The 19156-nt window shown below is 45.7% G+C and overlaps 1 pseudogene across 1 annotated transcript; it reads right to left on the bottom strand.

Moving 5' to 3' along the window:
* Nucleotides 1-471: 471 nt before the first annotated feature.
* On the bottom strand, nt 472-5319 carry LOC120711632 (annotated as a pseudogene). The gene is made up of 15 exons (XR_005690366.1): nt 5161-5319; nt 4012-4361; nt 3747-3857; nt 3433-3674; nt 3139-3342; nt 2963-3055; nt 2764-2856; nt 2321-2662; nt 2195-2242; nt 2071-2130; nt 1479-1571; nt 1299-1356; nt 1145-1213; nt 794-1063; nt 472-709 (listed from the first exon to the last, which is right to left on the bottom strand). The product of XR_005690366.1 is annotated as an uncharacterized LOC120711632 (transcript).
* Between the last annotated feature and the right edge of the window lie 13837 nt (nt 5320-19156).

Genomic DNA, 19156 nt, shown 5'->3' with positions numbered 1-19156 from the left:
GGACCTAGACAACGTACTACAGAACAGAGTTTTAGTAACACCAACTTGTGTTACTGATGCTTAATTAAAGTGTTACTAGATCTCCTAGTAACATATCCTATTAGTGTCACAATATCCAATGTTACTACTATCTGATCTATTGGAACACAAGACATGTGTTCTTTTATATCTAGAAAAGTGTTACTACTCTATAACATGATTTTTTTATCTAGTGGAACATTTGTTAGTGTTACAATAATTATGTACTGTAACATTTTTCTTTATCTCTAGTAACACTTTTTGTTGTGCTAGTAGCACTTTGAGAGGATATAGTTTGGAATTTTAGGAATACATGGTTTGTAACACATGCTTTATCTATTGTAACACATTTAAAATTTCAAGTAAGCAGCAATTATTAACATGCAAACCAACTATAGCCTAAATGTATATTTTGGAGGAAACATAACACATTGCACAATCACTCAAATCATGGATCTCAGTAGTCATAGAAAGTTGCATTGATTGTAGGAATGTAACATAGTCTTTGTTCAAATAATGCAAAGTATATTTACACAATAATATGATAAAGAAGAGCAAATGTTTACAAATCTGCGCTACATGAAATGAAATGCAATAAAAAAAATAAGCAATATTCTAGAAATTCTTGTCTTCATGGTCCATGCGTGTGTGCATATTCAAGTACATATATTCATCCATTGATCATTTCAACCTGCATAGAGAATGAGTGTTGTATAAATGATCATTACAAGTTTTCTAGATAAATTATATATGTAGAAAGCTTGTTGTAACATACACAAATCAAAGGCCAAGCAATCGGTGCTCTTTTGGCATGGGCATTCGGTGCTCTTTTGGCATGGGCATCACTAATTTTCTTGCATCCACTTGTGGGCCTTACTAATGGCTCATCTTGTATAACAGGATGATTGATACGCACTTTGTAGAATTGTTTTCCTATCTCAACTCCACCAACAGTTTCTTTCGGATTAGAGCTCAAAATGTTTGCATAGGCCACAATTTCCTTATTTGGATAACTTGCAGACTTAAGTACCACTGTGGTTCCATCCTACATTAAATTAACAAAGTCACCAATAAACATTAGTTGAGTAAAGATAATCCAATCAGAATGGATGTTATGTGTGTTCACCTTAATTTGCTGAGGTCGTGTATATTTGGAACACTTCTGTCCTATAGCATTATCTTGGAGTGCTCCTTGCTGGTTTTTTATCATTTGATATTAGGTACGGAATCATGCCTAGAAAATTTTGCATGGACAACTCATAAAGAAGTGTAATTCTTACATATCTTTCTTTTCCTATTTATTCTAGCATCACTTGATGGATGTGTACGCACACCAACCTGAAATCAAGTGAATATTTCTGTATTTACATTAAGTTATGGAGTGCAATAATATTATTAAATGGATGTAACATTGTGTGGCAAATATGACACATATAACTGATTTGGCCAGAATAGTGTACCTCCTTTTGTCTAAAATGATTAGTAGAGCATTGTGGGGATGATTGTTGTGCTTCCTGATCTGAGAACTCTATGTAATTTGCATCACCTTGACACTAGATCCAACAAAAACTCATATGAATTTAAGACACTAGATAAAAATTTCAAAATATAATCAGCTAATAGTAGGGTGTGAAAGCCAAGAAGGCTCACATGTAGCAGACAGAAGCTCACACATAAAGAACACGTACACACTGGTTTTGGTGCTGCAAATGCTTCCTGCCTTTTCTGATTTTTTTCCTCCTATTTGATCCCAGCTGTACACTTCAATTAGCCTAGGCCAATCAGCTAATAACTACAGCAATTACTACTTTGATTTGGCTATTATTCAAACTAACTAGCATCTGGAAATCAGCTGCTAAAGACTTAGCACTTAGAATCTACAAACCTTGACAGATTCATGCATGCACAGGATTATTGCTAACAAGGTGTTGTTAAGTGACAAGCAACAACTTGATCACCATTTTGTTCGATAGAACTGGATCACTAATTCATGTATGTACACGTATGTAGAAAATAAGAAAGGTATTTGCATTAGGAGGGAGATTCAGTTACCAATTCATCCCTCTGTTGACAGAGAATATCTAGATTGTTTGGTTTAGCACATTGAACTCTCTGCAATTTGAAAAGAACATTTTAGCCCAGAGATACAATTATGTTCAAGCATGAAAAATAATACCTTTCTGTTGGAAGACACTACATGATTCTGAATTTTGTCATGGTCAATCTGAAAATGATCAGCCAATTCACAAAGTAAATTTGAGACAAATTTTGAAGCATAGAGTTTAGTAAAAGACATTGGTACCTTTGTTCGTTCTTCACTCTCATGGTGCATTTTGTTGTTTATAAGTTCATCAATAACTTTTTCTTGTCTTCTTGAACGCTCCTTGAGTTGCTTTATTTCCTCCAACATATGAGTCTCTACATCAGATGACGAACTATGTAGTGCAGCTATATTAATATCCTTGAAACGGCTTGTTGTTCTGCCTTAAACTTGTTTAGGAATCGGAAGCAATCCCATTCCATGTACTTGTCCAGGTTTCTCCTCTCCCAAGACTTGATGTAGTGCATCTCCTTCCCATGCAACTCTCCCCTCACTATCCTGTGCTAATTCTGGTTGTTTTTCAATCAGATTTTCCAACTGAACCTATAAGTGAAAAAGAATAGACCTAAATCTAAATATACTGATAAGTAAAAACATGATGTTTGCAGACATGATATTCACTTCATTGTGTGTGTATATCATACCGCAAGCTGATTTGCTTCCTTCGCCCTTTTCCTGTGAGTTGCTAAGTAAGCTGTTGCTATATGTGGTTTCTTTTTTTCAGGATCAGCTTGTCTCTAGACAAAATTCCAATACCAGAATGATTAGAAAAAAATAGATGACCCATTGTTCTCAAACCAAGGCTTCAAACTAATAGCAGATTAATAGAATAAAGGGGTTCACCAAGTCCTCTGACCAACGCGCATAACTCTTTGTACCCGCTGTATGTGTTGTCTTCTTCATTTCACGACTTACTTTGTTCCTCTCACTAAGGGCCTGTAGTACATACAACATTAATAAATATTCTTTCAGTTTATAAACAAAAGAGAATGATAGAAATATTGATGCATATTACTGACTTTTCCTTCTGCTGACTTCCAATATTTTACTAGTGCTTTCCATTGATCTTCATCAATATCATCTGGACAGAGCTTGTACAAAGCTGACCTTTTCTTCTTTGGATTATATAGCTTACTTTTTAGTGTTGCCTTGTACTTTCTCCAATCTCTACCGATCGACTTTAGCATCCACTTCTCACATGAGCGTGGATACAAGAACTTGGTCTAAAATCAGATAGAGGTATATTTAATTATTTGGATGGTAGTGACTATACCCAAAGCTCATATCATAATATCTTAAAAAATTTAGCATACCTGAATGCACTGAAGTATGGTTTCAGATTTATCATTCTTTACTTTTCTCCAATCTTTGATACGTAAAGGACAATAACCACAATTTCGTGATATGGTGCCTAAAAATTGCCCTAACAGACCACCTTCTTTCCCAATAGGTTGCCCAAGCTGGTTACATTTCACTAATATTCGGTTTTCCTCTGGTAAGTCCCAAACATGCGCCAAAACTGTTCCCTTTCGCTTGGTTACTTTATTGTCATCACCTTTGAAAATAGGTTCACATTAGTAATCCCAATTACACAGGTACTTGATTACTATTACTAACAAATCTGTACCTGATGTTTCTTGGATGTCATCATCATCATGCTGGTGGTCAACCTCATCGGCATATTGTTCTTTGGATTGAATTACATTCAGCTGTTGCTTTTTCTTTCTACCACTTTTCTCTATGAACAGATGTTGGACAAGAAGAAACACGTTCAGAGTAATATAATGCCTATGAATAAATGAAATGTAACTACTAGTGTGATCATGCATATATAAGATTTTCTTGGATGCTGAAACATATACAAAAAAGAGCAAAATGTGGCTTCACAGTACCTTTAGCTTTTTTCGCTGCAGATTTGGATGGTTCTTTGTTGGACTTGGTTGGTGCTATGGTGGCTATTCTCTGTCTTGTCACAAACAAGCTAACATTCTTCTCGCTCTCATTCTCTTCAAGCATTTTCATCACATCCGTATCCCATTGTAGTGCAACCAAACCATCTCTTTTCTTGTAGTATAGATAGTCGATTGATGTGTACCCATATTCCTCGATCAGCTCAATCAAGTTGAAGAAGCATATCACATCTCTGTCCATTTTCCTTTGTACATTTTCCTGTCCTGGAGCTGCCCCCTCGCATACAAGATTTAGGGTCCAAATATCCGCAGCCATGGTTAAAACTGAGCACCTGGGAGAAAACAACATGGTCAATAAAAGTATAAGGGTGTGGTGAAGTATTCTGAATGTTGGATAAATCATTTTCACACCTCCCTAGATCAATGCCATGAAAATACGGGCTGAAGGCTCCCTTTTATTTTACAAAGAGTAGGCATCTATCAGTAAACTTATGCATCAAAATTTAATGGCACATGCTGCAGGTTCCACAAGATTGGTGTGCACAACCTTGTATACATATATTCTATCATTATTGAGCACAATTAATAAAACCAGCAACATCTAAATATGATGTACTCCATCAGATAACATGTGTAAATAATTCAAGTGACAACAATTTCGAATTTAGAAGTTCTCAGATTGTATATAGTTATCTTCTAATATGCACAACTCATGCCCAAGGGTCAGGATTTTGACAAAATATCTTACGATAATCATCTGGATGATATTAGATTTCAGAGCATGTTTTCCTAATATATTAGAACATAACGGAGTGTGTAGGGATCAATGATTCACACACTCGATTCCATTCACACACTCGATTCCTCCAGTTCAAAATGGGCTAGGGTTAGATTGATTGCTTAGGGATAAATGGCTCTGCCACACGATTCGAGGCACAAAATTGAAGATATGGAATTATAGAAAATGATTGTGTAACTGCAAACAATTGAAATCATGATCAAAGAAGAGATATGGCATACCTTGAACTCCTCTGCGGCCAAGTTGTGGAGGCACAGTGAACTTGTAGAAATTGAAAATGAGAGGATTACAAATACCAGTGTCAGATCCACAAGAAGAGCGCAGGTACTCACAGTTGACTTCGAATGGGAGGGAGCTTGGGGCCAGAGATGATCCGGGAGATGGGAGACGAAGGGAGCGAGCTTGGGGACGGACGGAGGTGAGATGAGAGCCAGAGGGTCGGGGACTGGGGGGAGCGAATGGGAAACTGAACTGCCTGGTCCCCTGTTAATAGCTGAGGCGTGGTGGACCCTATTAAGGTGGGAAATTTTGTGCCGCCAAAAAATTTTTTGGTCACAAACTTTTGGTGGGAAACAAGAGTCGTTATCACACTTTGATTGGAAAATTGGATGGAAATAAAATTGTATAGCAGGGACGACACTTGCATATGTGTAACAAAATCTGTGATCACGAGCATGCATAAAGGGTACTAAAAAACTGATTGAAAATTATATACTGTTTTTTCAGCAGGTATATCCATTTTATTTACGTCTAATGGTACTAGATGCTGGTAGTGCTAATGTGATCATATCTTGGCTGGAGAAAGGGCTTCCCAATTTCTTCCTCTTTGCATATTTTTCTAGGAACCCATATTATAGGGTCTGTTTGGCGGTTGGAGCTCCCATGGCGGTGGCGGAGCCCAAGCTCCCGCACGCGGAACCAGTGCTCGGGCCCCGCTCGCGGCAGCAGTGGAGCTCCGGCTCCCCCCAGGTGGCCGAGCACGCTCGCAGTGGCTACCCTGCTGTCGTGATGCTTTTTATTTTGATACTTAACATGTAAGTAGGGATGGATAACGAGCCAGCTCAGCATGGTGGCTCATTAAGATAACGAGTTGGCTCAGCTCGGCTCGCCTTGTAATCTTATTAACACGTAGAGAATCCTACTCAGATCGATCCAGCTCACGAGCCAGCTCAAGCAGCTCGCAAGCCAAATAAGGAAATCGAGACTCAGGCAGCGCGGATGGTGGGGGCAAGCTAGGGAGCACCGATTTGATTGCGCAGTGGGGGAGCCGGGGTTATGACGGCGCGTAGAGGCCGGCGCTGGCGCCTACGAGTTTGCAAGACGACGTCAGCGGAGGACCGAGGCCTGCCGGCGCTAGTACCTGTGCTTGTGAGGCCGCGCGAATTGGCAGCAACGAGCAGATTGGGGTTGGAGGGAGACCTTGTTGCCCGAGGCCTTCGCCCGCTCGACAAAGCAGTCCGGGTCTTCGTTCCAGCTTGTCTTGACCTGCGTACTCGACGTGGAGCCTTCGGTGCGGGGGCCGAAGGTGGCGTCCTCAACAGGCAGCTCGCGAGCCAAATAAGGAAATCGAGACTAGGGCAGGCCAGAGGGGCACCGATTTGATTGTACAGCGTGGAAGCCGGGGGCTCAACGGCACGCAGAGGCCGACGCCGGCGCCTGCAAGTCGGCGTGGCTACACGGATTTTGCTAATCTATATTATTTAAATGTATAACCAAATGTATATATGTTAGTAATAGGTAGGCCTTGGACTTGTTGTCGATCGAAACCGACCGGCGAGCAGCGACGGGCAACACGAAGAGCCGGGAGGTTGCTGGGGCGCTGGCAGGCACTGCCCCCTCGTCGACGGCCTGCAATTCCGTCACGCGCCCGGAGAATGTGTGAAAACCGGGCGTGCCACCTGACCTATACCCGATCAGGAGGGTGTAGACGTGCTCCGAACAGTTTCCTGCGTACAAAGACACGTGTAAATGTAAGTCCGAGCCGTGGTCGGCTCCCCGGGACGACTCTTGCATCGGCTTTAAAGAGCCGATCGAGTCCCGGTGTCAGATGGGATCTGATTGTATCCAGATATGATAAATAAAGCAAATAATTGTAAAGCTGCTTCAATTGAATCTAGCTAATCTAATCCACGATGATAAAAGCTTCACTGCTAGATCGGAACATCCTACACGTGACTAGGCCTAATGAACGTAACAGACCACTGAACCGTAACCCAAAACAGAGGCCTAAGAACTAGCAAGAGCCGATTCCCGGAACAATCCCTATCAAGGCTAAGATAAAGCATCTACTACGCCACCGGATCTTCCAATCCGTTTGCAAGGCCTAACCTAGCAGATATTACGCAAACTCTTAAGAAAAGAGCAAACCATAACAGATTAGATCTACTAAACACAAAAGAAGTAGGGTGTTGCCTCTGTGCGACTAATTCTATGCGACAAGAACTAGCATAAGATTGAAACATGACTGCACAGAGACAACATGATATTCGTAGATGATAAACAACGACGCACAATGGATCTACTAAAAGCCATGCTACGAACATCGGGATAACTAGTACTACTCGCCATTAAAAATGCTTTAGTACGAGTAATACCAAGGTAAAATCAAGAACAATACTGCCCTGATCGCGAGGAGCGATCAGGGCAACATGGCACTTACTTGGATGAAACCCTAGAATTAGGGGTGGCGATGCGCCGAGAGTTGTTGTTTGTGAGACGTGATGACGCTCTCTTTCATGAATAACAAAGGATACATATTTATAGTCCGGAGACTTGGGAAACAATCTAAACTAATCTTGTCCCGATTGGACTCTATCTCTAATCTTGAACTAAATCTAAAGATACATGGCCCATGTGGCCCAGATGCTCACGCAGGAGCTGATTTACAAGTCTTTTTCAGTCTTCTGCTTTAAGCCCATCTTGATTTCGGCCCATAAATTAATCCTGTTAATTTATGGCGATAACACATGCCCCCTGGTTTTGGCAATGATAGTTCCAAAACCAATCCGTCGCTTCATCTTCCCGTTAATGCTTATTAAACATACTGTAACCACCAAGGAAGACGCAACGTCTCTGCAACTGGCTCCTCGTAGAATGTGAAAACTGCCGATCCATCTCCCATCTTTCGCTATTTAACCTGACCCCGAATCGGCTCTTCTTCTCAGCAAAAATCCTTCTTCCTCCCAAAGCCAGTAGCGCAGAAACCCCAATCCTCCAGCAGCCATGGCCATCTCCTCTTCCTCCGGCTCCAACTCTTTTGGAGATTCCTCTTCTTCCTCCTCCTCTCCTCCTTCTTCTTCCTCCCTCTCGGCCTCCTCTATCGACTCTATCCCAGAGAGCCGAGAGCCGACCCCCTGAGTGGGACCCAACAGCAGCCTATGAGGCGTTGGCTCCTCTGCACTGGGATGCAGAGGAGTTCGATTTCGGGGTTGCCTCCGAGGAGGACGAACCCACAACTGAGGGGGAGGAAGACCTCCAGTTCCTGCTCCATGAGGAACTGGAAAGCAACGAGGACGACGCCTTCTCCTGGGAAGGAGCCGACTCCTCCGAAGAGATCGGCTCTTCCTCCAGTGACGACACGGCGTCAAGGGGAAACCCCCACCAATTCCTCAAAGCCCCCTCGGAGGGGAGCAAAGAAGGAAGCAGCAGCAGCAGCGGCAGACGAAGCAGCAACAGCGCCAATGACAGCGGCAATGGCGGCAGCGACGACGACGACAACGATGATGATGACGACGGCGGAGACGCACCGCCGCGGGGCCCGAAGCGTCGTAGGTATTCAGATACCTACGACTGGTAGATGTAGATAGCATTGTAGGAATAGGATCACAAAGCCGAAGGATTGATTCCTTTGTAAAATCGGCTTTCCTTGTAATAAACTTTCCTTTAATGAAATCAAGTTTCCCCAATTTCATGTGTCTTCATTTATTTCTCAAAAAGCCGATGGCAACGCATCAGGCTTCTATAAATATCCAAGAGCCGACGAAATTCAAACTAGGAGCAACCCGCACAAGAGTAGAATATCGCTTCCAGCTTGAACCGAACTCGACGAACTCTCAAATTCGAGTGTAATTCGAAAACCAAACTCTACAAATCCGAGCAAGAACTCTCCAAGCAGCTAGAATTCAAATCAGAACCCATAATAATCAAACCCTAAGTCAACAGATCTGAACCATGGCGGATTCTGCAGTTCAAACAACAAGTTCTAATGATGCGGCAACTCACGGCCTGAAGGTAATATTCGGCCTAATCCTTTAATTTTCTTCAGTTTATCAAACTTCTAAAACTGAAACTCTGAAACATGACACCATACATATATTTCTGAACTTCTGAACTTCAGGTGTCAAACATCCTTTTGCCACATCCCTCTAATCCAAAATCTTTCTATCTTGGCCCACAAACCCATGAAAACCCCATAGATTTGATCTCTTGTGAAGCAAATAGGATCCCTTTTGTGAGTCAAAACATCGATTTGAACCTCTGGGCCAACTGCTTAAGAGCCTGGCCTAATCCACCTGAAAGCTGGATTACATGGTACAGCAGAGTAACAAAAGCCTACATGCCCTTGTGGCAAGATTTGAACATAGCCGATGCACTTAACCTATCACTGTCACCCCTTGACAAAAATGAAAATCTTCTGAAAACCATCGGCTATTTCTGGTCTGATGCTCTGAATTGTTTCCTCTTTGGTCATGGACCCATGACCCCTACTCTGCTAGATGTCACCATGATCACTGGACTAGATATTAACTCTCCTAATCCTGCTGCTCACAAAATGGCAGAAGTCCCCTTCAAACTTTCTTCCAAAGTTAACTGCACAAACTGGGGTACTTACATAAGTCAGCACATGAAAACAAAAGGTCCAGTGACTGAGAAGGAACACACAGCCTTCTTAAATCTTTGGCTAGAGCACTTCATCTTCTGTGGCCCTTCCTTAGCTCCAACTAAGAACTATCTCCCCTTGGCCTACCACCTGGCCCATGGTAATCACACCGGCCTAGGCAAACTCTTCCTTGGAGAAATTTACAGATATCTCCATTTGATGACATCTAACTTGCTTAATAAAAAGAAACTGAGAACTGGAGGCCCTTGGTGGTTCATTCAGTTGTGGGCACAACTGTACTTCCAACATCATATTCCCAACTTCCAAGGCCTGACCAAGAACTCTTTCCCTGATGAGAGTGGCAAACCAATCAGATGTACTAGTTACGGCCAAGCTTTGTTCAGTCTCCCAGGCAGTAAACTGAATTCAATAGATGCAGCAAACTGGTTTAGAGTCTTCTACAAAGGACTAGACAATCCTCTCTACTTCCCGTTTACTGAATCTGAATCCTTTGAGAACCCAACTGCCTTCAGATTAGATAACTTTGCCGATGATGACAGCACTCGGCATCTATATTCTTTAATGATTCGACCTGGCTTCCTTCCTGTTGGCATCAGCACTTCTAACAGAATTATCAAGCTAGGTTATGAATCTTACCAACCAGTTATAGCAGCTCGGCAATTTGGCCTAGGACAGGTCCCTCCCCACTTCCATATTCACCACTTGGTAGAGAGCAGAGCCGATCTGCCTGATGGTCTCACCAGCTCGAGATGCTACATCATGTTTGACAATCTCCACATTCCAATACCAGCCGATCTGTCCTTCACCTCCTCATCAATCGACTTTGATACCTGGTGGAACATGTGGAAAACTCATGTCTTCAGAAAAGCTCTAGGTCCTCGACTGCAGCAAATCGACCTTGAATATGCAATTCCCGAGGAAGAGGTACTGAATTTATGCATTCATCCTTCTAAGTCCTCCATCCTTTGCATCTGTCTAATTCTAACTCACCCTGTTTGCAGCAACAAGATGGTCCAGAACTTATGACCAGCACTGGGGAGCCATTCCACTTTCTTCCAACTGCTCCTGATGTACTCTTTTGCAAAGGATCACCACCAATGAAGAAAGTGATAATGACTGTTCAGCCAGACTTACTTCAGTCGGCTTCCAAGCGAAGACAAACTTCTACAAGCGTTGCCCCCCCCCCGAGTCTTGACCAAGAAAAGGAAGATGATCACGAGGCGAGTGGTCAAGAAACCAGCACCAGTATCCCCAAGTCCATCAGAGTCCAACACCAACCAGGTAACTCATCTTTCTAAAATCTCCTCTTTATTTCGCATACGTATACTCTGGTTGACTGTAATTCTATGTTCAGGATGCAGCTGAAGACATCCCCAATGTAGAAAGCCCGGATCAACATGAGATGGCTGCAACTCCTGATGCACTGTCGGATGCAAACGAGGAACAAGCCGATGCAGTAGATGCTCTTGACGTCAACACCAGCTCTGACAGGACGATTGCTCCTGAACCGCCCAACACTTCTTCTTCAAAACAGGTAACATTACAAAACCAATTCTGAACCAGCCGATAACTCCATAAATGCATCTTGCTCTAACTCCAGATACACCCATAGAGTTTCGATATTTCAGGTTTGCTTTCCTTTGACCCTGCATCAATGGGCCTGACTACCCCTGGAGCAGAGACATCTTCTCTGCAATAATCAGCTAACTTGGCACATCAGCTTCAACTTATCAAGGATCTTCTATCTGCTCCGATCACTGCTCTAGTTAATGATTCCAGCAAGACAAAGAACATTTTTGAGCAAATAGAATCCCAACTCCCGGAGCCATTGCAAATCAAGCTCTGGTCAGCCAGCAACCTTTCATTCTTTCGGATAGAAGTGAGTAAAGCACAACAAAGGATGGAAGCACGTCGCTCTCAAGCTTCTCTGAAGGCTGATATTACCCAAAAGTGCAAGGCCCTCAACTAAAAGAAAGCAACTCTAGATATCAAAGCTGACGTGTCTGCCAACATGAATCGACTCGACCTCCTGAAGAAAGAACTGGCGGAACTCGAAGAAAAGGTCCGCACCACCAAGGAACTCATCCAGGCCGAGGAAACTTCCATTGCAAACTCCAAACAAGAAACCCAGGAAATATCTGAGCAGATACAAGCAGAGTTCGCAGATATCAGCACCTTGAGTCGGCAGATAGTTTCAGGCAATAACAAGGATGACGAAGCGATTGTAGCACGAGCAGACGCCGTCCGTACTGAAGCCATCCACGCCATAGAAGAATTCCTGAACCAGTAGATAGGCTCAAGAGACAATGAGTACTGCCTGTTAACCTGAAACTTGCACTTGTTTAAAAACATCTTAAGTCGATGGTTACACATCGGCTATCTTACTTCTCATATGCATTTTTTTACCGGCCAACTCAACGTGTTGGCCTATTACACTGTAGCTAGATGGATCTCATCGGCTTTTCGTTACTCGCCTTTCCACATGCGCGGGAAATACTTCTTTAGATGTTGGCCATTGACAGCAACAGGAAACTTGACGCCGTCCAATTCCTCGAGCATGTATGCATTCCCAGGTAAAACCTGATCAACCTTGTACGGCCCATGCCAAGTTGGAGACCATTTACCAAACTTTTTATCTTTAGTTCCCAACGGCAATACTGCCTCCCAAACCAAGTCTCCCACCTGGAAATCCTTAGGCTTGACCTTCTTGTTGTATGCACGAGCAACTTTAGCCTTATTTTCTTTGATCTTCTCCAACGACCAAAGTCTTAGCTCTGTTAGGTCCTCCACGTTGTCATTCATCAAGGCTGCATACTGTTCAGCAGATAGATCATTCTGAAACTCAACACGCCTTGATCCGGCCGTGATCTCCCGCGGTAGCACAGCATCCTGGACGTAGACTAGATGGTATGGCGATGTCTTGGTGGACCCATGACACGAAATACGATATGCCCACAAAGCTTCTGACAACACCTCGTGCCAGCGCCTAGGATACTCATCGATCTTTCTCTTTATGAGCTTGATGAGGCTCTGGTTGGATGCTTCAACCTGTCCATTAGCTTGGGCATAATATGGAGATGATCTGATCAGCTTAATCCCCATGTCATCGGCAAATTTTCTGAATTCCTCTGATATAAAGACCGATCCTCCATCGGTCGTAATGGTCTGAGGGATCCCAAATCTGTGGATGCTACCGACCTCATGGGCACTGCCTCTACCTACTTTGTAAAATAATCTGTGGCAGTTAAGACCCATTGGTGACCCTTGCTAGACGACGGGTTGATTTGTCCAATCATGTCCATGCCCCAACCTCTGAATGGCCACGGTTTGATGATAGGATTCATCACTGATGCTGGCACCATCTGAATTTTGCCAAACCTCTGACATGCTTGACATCCCTTATAATATTTGAAGCAATCTTCAAGCATAGTGGGCCAGTAATAACCCGATCGCCTAATCAGCCACTTCATCTTATGAGCCGATTGGTGAGTACCGCAGGCTCCTTCATGAACCTCATGCAAGAGCCGATTTGACTCTGAAGGTCCTAGACATTTAAGTAGTAGTCCTTCCAAGGTCCTGTAGAACATGTCATCCCCTATCAGAACATACTTCATGGCCTTGAGTCTTATCCTTCTGGGTGCCCCCCAAACCGAATCCTTCAAGTAATTGAAGATATCGGCTCTCCAGTCTCCGGGTTCTAGAAACTGAACCTCCACCTCGACTCCATCGGTTGTCTCCTTATAGCCAGAAGCCATATGTGCCAAATCATTGGCTTCATTGTTCAGAGTCCTGCGTATCCAGTGGAAATTGATGTACCTGAATCGTGACATCAACTCACGGCACTGCATCCATATCGGGAAAAGATCTTCGCTCTCACATCTATATTCCTCCGTGAGCTGAGAAATCACCAGCTTTGAATCTCCGAAAATTTCCACCGCTTCTGCACCGGCTTCGAGAAGCAATTCCATCCCTTTGCGAACGGCTTCATATTCCACCAAATTATTGGTGCATGGGGCAGTCATCCTGATGGAGAAGGAGTAAGTCTCCCCACGAGGCGACACCAACAGAATTCCCACACAGCACCCATCATCACAAGCCGATCCATCAAAGAACATAACCCAAGCACGAATAAATACCGCAGCAATATCAGTGCTGATCCTGTCTGCAACGAGATCCGCCAGTGCTTGTCCTTTGACTGCTTTTGCAGGCTGGTATCGGATATTGAACTCTGACAATGCAAATATCCATTTTCCAAGTCGGCCTTTCAGGACAGGAGCCGACAGCATGTGCTTTATGACATCCGATTTGCATATGACAATTGTTTCCGCCGAGAGCAAAATATGACGAAGCTTTGTATAAGCAAAGGCAAAGCTTCTCTATTTCAGGATACCTGGTCTCGGCGTCTAACATGCGTCTGCTGAGGTAGAAAACCACCCTCTCTTGGCCATCATGCTTCTGGACAAGCACCGAAGCAATGGAAGTGTCACCCACGGATAGGTACACGTAGAACGGCCTATCTTCCTGAGGAGGAATCAACACTGGAGGCTTTGACAAATATTCCTTGATTTCATCGAAAGCTTGTTGCTATTCTGCCCCCCAGCGAAACTCATCATCGGATTTGATCTTCACTAAACCCATAAACGGCTCAATGCATACAGACAGATTAGAAATAAATCGCCTGACAAAGTTAATTTTACCGATGAGTTTCTGTAACTCCTTCTTTGTAGTAGGTGGCTTCATCGTCTTCACCGCTTCTTGACTCTTTAGACCGATCTCAATTCCCCCGTTCATGCACCAAGAATCCTAGAAACTGACCGGCCGTCACACCGAAAGCGCACTTCTTTGGGTTCATTTTAAGCCCAAACCTCCGAGTCCGCTCCAAAACTTGACGCAGGTCTTCTAGATGCCCCCCAGCCGATTTGGACTTGACCACAACATCATCAATATAGATCTCTACCAGTTTGCCAATGAGGTCATGAAAAATATAATTCATGGCACGCTGGTACGTTGCACCGGCATTTTTCAGTCCAAAGGTCATAACCAAGTACTTGAACAAGCCAACTGCGCCCGGTACTCTGAACGCAGTCTTGTTCACGTCTTCTGGGGCCATGAAGATCTGGTTGTAACCAGCATTGCCATCCATAAAGCTCATCATTTTGTGGCCAGCAGCTGCGTTGATCAGTGTTTCTGCAACAGGCATCGGATATTCGTCCTTTGGTGTTGCTCTGTTGAGATCTCTAAAATCGACACAAACGCGCCATCGGCCATCCTTTTTTTGCACCGGTACTACGCTAGAGATCCATTCTGCATACCGGCATGGCCTGATGAACCCAGCATCCAGCATCTTCTCCACCTCTTTCTTAACTTCTTCTAGGACTTCGGCCTTCATCTAACGTGCTCGTTGCTGAAACGGCCGAAACACTTTCTTGAGCGGGAGCCGATGCTCGACGATGCTTCTATCCAGCTCGGGCATCTCGGTGTAGTCCTATGCAAAGCAATCCCGGTATTCTTTCAGCAGTGCAATCATCTCCTCTCGCAAAGCCAGATCCAACTTTTTGCTGATAAATGTCGGTCGTGGCTTATCCCCAGGACCGATGTCAACCTCTTCCAAGTCATCAGCTGACGTGAACCCATATCCAAGTTTGCCATCGTCTGAAAAATCAGCTGCGAACGCAAGCGAGTCTTCGTTATCCACAAGATCAGCGGCAAACACAGGGAGATGACAAGAAAAATTATTTGGCCAACCGCACGGGCTGGCCGCTTCCATAATTCCATCATCATTCGAAACCAAATAGTCGATGAGTGGCCAACTGCCAGAGCAGGCCATCGTGTGTACATGATGTAACAATTCCGAACCTAAACAGAATTTTTCTATTTTTTGGGGCCGATCGCTGGGACCGGCCTCTCTAATTCTATTACACCCCGTGGCATGCCAGGATGCATATATTCTGTGAGGCCAGTGGATAAGACCAGCCTCAGTCCGTTTTTTGTCGCCTCGATCCGATCACAGTCTTCCAGGGCGATCCCTGAGATCGGCTCTTGTCCTTCCGCATCCCAGGCGTTCATATCTGCGAGCGAGACCTCGCTGGAATCGTCTGCAGGGACCACTTCTACTTCATCGCCATCCCATTGAACGAGGTACTGATGCATTGTGGAAGGGATACAACAGTTGGCATGAATCTAGTCCCTCCCAAGCAGCACTGTATATGTACTCTTGCTGTTAACGATGAAGAACGAAGTCGGGATCGTCTTGCGGCCCACTGTCAGTTCCATGTTAAGAACCCCCATCGCCTCTGATGGCTGTCCATTAAAGTCATTAAGCATCACATTGGTCTTGATCAGATCGGCAGAAGAACGACCTAATCGGCGCAGCACAGAGTATGGCATCAGGTTAACTGCGGCACCAATGTCGACCAACATCCTGTTAACAGGCTTGCCATTGATGAAGCCCTTGAGATATAACCCCTTCAGGTGCTTGTAGCTCTTCTCCTTGGGCTTCTCGAAAATGATTGGCCGTGGGCCGAGATCCAGCTGCGCGATGGCCAATTCCTCCAGTTGTGGTGCTCGAAACTCCGACGGGAGTACGAACAGCATGTTCACATCAGCCGATGGCTTGTCATCGGCTTTTGTCTGCTTGGGGCGCCACTCTTTTCTCGGAGGGTGCCTTTCCTCCCTTCGCGGTCGTCTGACTTGCTCCACAAGATCCGGACGCGCTTTCCTCAGCACGTCGAGGTACTTTGCTTCTGCCTCTTCCAGATTGCGCAAGAGCTGCACCCTGCGCTTCTACGAGTGATTGAGCCCGTCAGGGCACCACCGTGGGCGATGGTACCTGTCTTCTTCCTCTAGCTCGGAATCACCCCTGGATGGGCGCCTCACATGGTCATCCTGACGTGTTCTGGGCCCCAAGCGCCGAAACACCGATGTCTCGTCCTGCTGGCGTCCTCGAGGCCTGCACTCCAAGCAATCATCTATAGTAGGCAATCGGCTCATGCCGGAATTCCAGCAATACATGAAGAACGGGCAGTGCCAGTGATCGCGTATAGCCTGGTGTCTCCCCAGTGTCCTTCCTGTGCGGTGCTCATACTCGTCCTCTTCCGATTCGTATCGGCGGCGCAACTTGTACTGGTACTAGTACTTTTCCAGAAGCCGATTAGAAGCTGGAAGCTGATTGCGGATGTGACGCACCTGCTCTTCAGTCACATGCTGCTGTTCCAACTTGCGTTCATTCTGCGGCCGTTTGCCAAAAGCGGCCTCTCTCCTCTGCTTGTCATGGCGGCGCATGGGTCCCACCATGTTGATCTGGAATGCCAAATCCTGGTCCTCGGATCCGAAGTCCGACAGCTCCACCATGTTAGCGTGTGGGAAGGACTTTGTGTCAACCTTCATAGTGTGTTGAGCCAGGATTAATCGGCCTTGCTCGATAGCCGATTGGATCTGATGACGCAGCAACTTGCATTCACCCGTGGCATGAGTAAACGAGTGGTGCCACTTGCAGTATAGCCTCCCCTGCAGCTCTTGTGCCGTTGGTAGCTTGTGATTTTCTGGGAGCTTCAGCTGTTTTTCCTTGAGGAGCAGATCGAATATCTGCTCTGCTTTGGTCACATCGAAGTCGAAGCCCTTCACAAGCCCCTGCTGCTTGATCCACTTGCACGGGACAGGGTTTGCCCCCCGAGTCCACTCTGCCACGGCCACTTCTTGCTCTTCACCAGAGTCATCAGATTCTTCTGCCTGGGCCATGTTTACATGGTGCTTGAACTTGTCCTGGTACAGCTCAGGATGATAATGCTCGTATGCCGTAAGCTTCTGTACCAGGTGCGCTAGAGATGTGAACTCCAACTGGAAAGCCGCATCCTTGATCGGCTTAGCAAGCCCGAGGACAGCCAGATCGACTGCCTCCTTCTCCGTGATGCACGACGAGTAGCATCGGTTCTTGACTTCTCTGAAGCGCTGTATATACTTCGACACAGTCTCTCCTCGCCTTTGCCTGACCTGGGCGAGGTCGGCAATTCCGGCTTCAGCAGCCTCCGAATGGTACTGGGTATGGAACTGATCTTCAAGCTGCCTCCAAGTTCGAATCGAATCCGGAGCCAGTGTTGCATACCATCCAAAAGCTGGGCCTGTAAGAGATTGGCCAAAAAACCGAACCCTCAACGGGTCCGACACTGAGATCATCCCAAGCTGCGTTAAGTATCGGCTCACATGCTCGATGGAGCTGGCTCTTTCTGACCCGTTGAACTTGGTGAACTCGGGAAGCCGATACTTGGACGGCAGAGGGATCAAGTCATAATCACTTGGATACGGCTTTGAATAGACGATCACTTTCCTCTTTGGCAGGATGCCGAACTGGTCTCTCAGTATTGCACTGACCTGCTCCACACTAAGAACTCCTGGGGCCGATGGCTCAGCACTCGGCCCAGTAGTGTACTTTGCCAGCCACGCTTGTTTCTCCGCGTCTGCTCCAGAAGCTCCTAGGTTTGCCATCTGCACCGAGCGTGTTGGACTGACGCTGTCAGGGATGTAGGCGCACGTGTAGCCGTGCGGGATCTCCTTGGGCGGCTCGGTGAGGAATTGACCTTCTCCAGGATCGCCGCCGATCTTATGGACGACGTAGATCGGCGAATTTTGTGGTCTTGGGGCCGCAAACGAGAACGGCAGCACCGGTCTAGAATGCAGCGTAGCTTCCTCTGTGTTACTCCCCAGGGTTGGCCCCGATGGGGAGTACTGGTTCTTGATTATCTCCTGGATGACGCGATGCGCCATGCGCTCAAGCTCGTTCATAAGGCTCTGAGAGTGCCGATGAAGCGCATGGGCCACCATGTAGTTCATCTCTTGACGCAGGGCCCTGGTGCGCTCCTCTGATGGTACAGACAGGTCCACGTTGTCGAGAGCGCCTTCAGGCGAGAACCCCTTCCACCTGATGCCATGGTTGCGGGTCTTCTCAAAAGAGCCGATGAGATCGGCTTCCAGCAGAGCTTTGATCTCATCGTACTTCTTCTTGCGTTCAGGAGGGAGCTCTTCATACGTGACGGGCTTGGGAGCGGGTTCTTGATCTTGAGCTCCAGTCATTGTTGTAGTGGACGTTGTTGCCGAGAAAGGTCCCACCGGGCGTGCCAGAATGTGTTGTCGATCGAAACCCACCGGCGAGCAGCGACGGGCAACACGAAGAGCCGGGAGGTTGCTGGGGCGCTGGCAGGCACTGCTCCCTCGTCGACGGCCCGCAATTCCGTCACGCACCCGGAGAATGTGTGAAAGCCGGGCGTGCCACCTGACCTATACCCGATCAGGAGGGTGTAGACGTGCTCCGAACAGTTTCCTGCGTACAAAGACACGTGTAAATGTAAGTCCGAGCTGTGGTCGGCTCCCCGGGACGACTCTTGCATCGGCTTTAAAGAGCCGATCAAGTCCCGGTGTCAGATGGGATCTGATTGTATCCAGATATGATAAATAATGCAAATAATTGTAAAGCTGCTTTAATTGAATCTAGCTAA

Source organism: Panicum virgatum, chromosome 6K (assembly GCF_016808335.1).
Source record: "Panicum virgatum strain AP13 chromosome 6K, P.virgatum_v5, whole genome shotgun sequence".
In the NCBI taxonomy this organism is placed as follows: domain Eukaryota; kingdom Viridiplantae; phylum Streptophyta; class Magnoliopsida; order Poales; family Poaceae; genus Panicum; species Panicum virgatum.
This window is presented reverse-complemented; position numbering and strand designations above follow the sequence as displayed.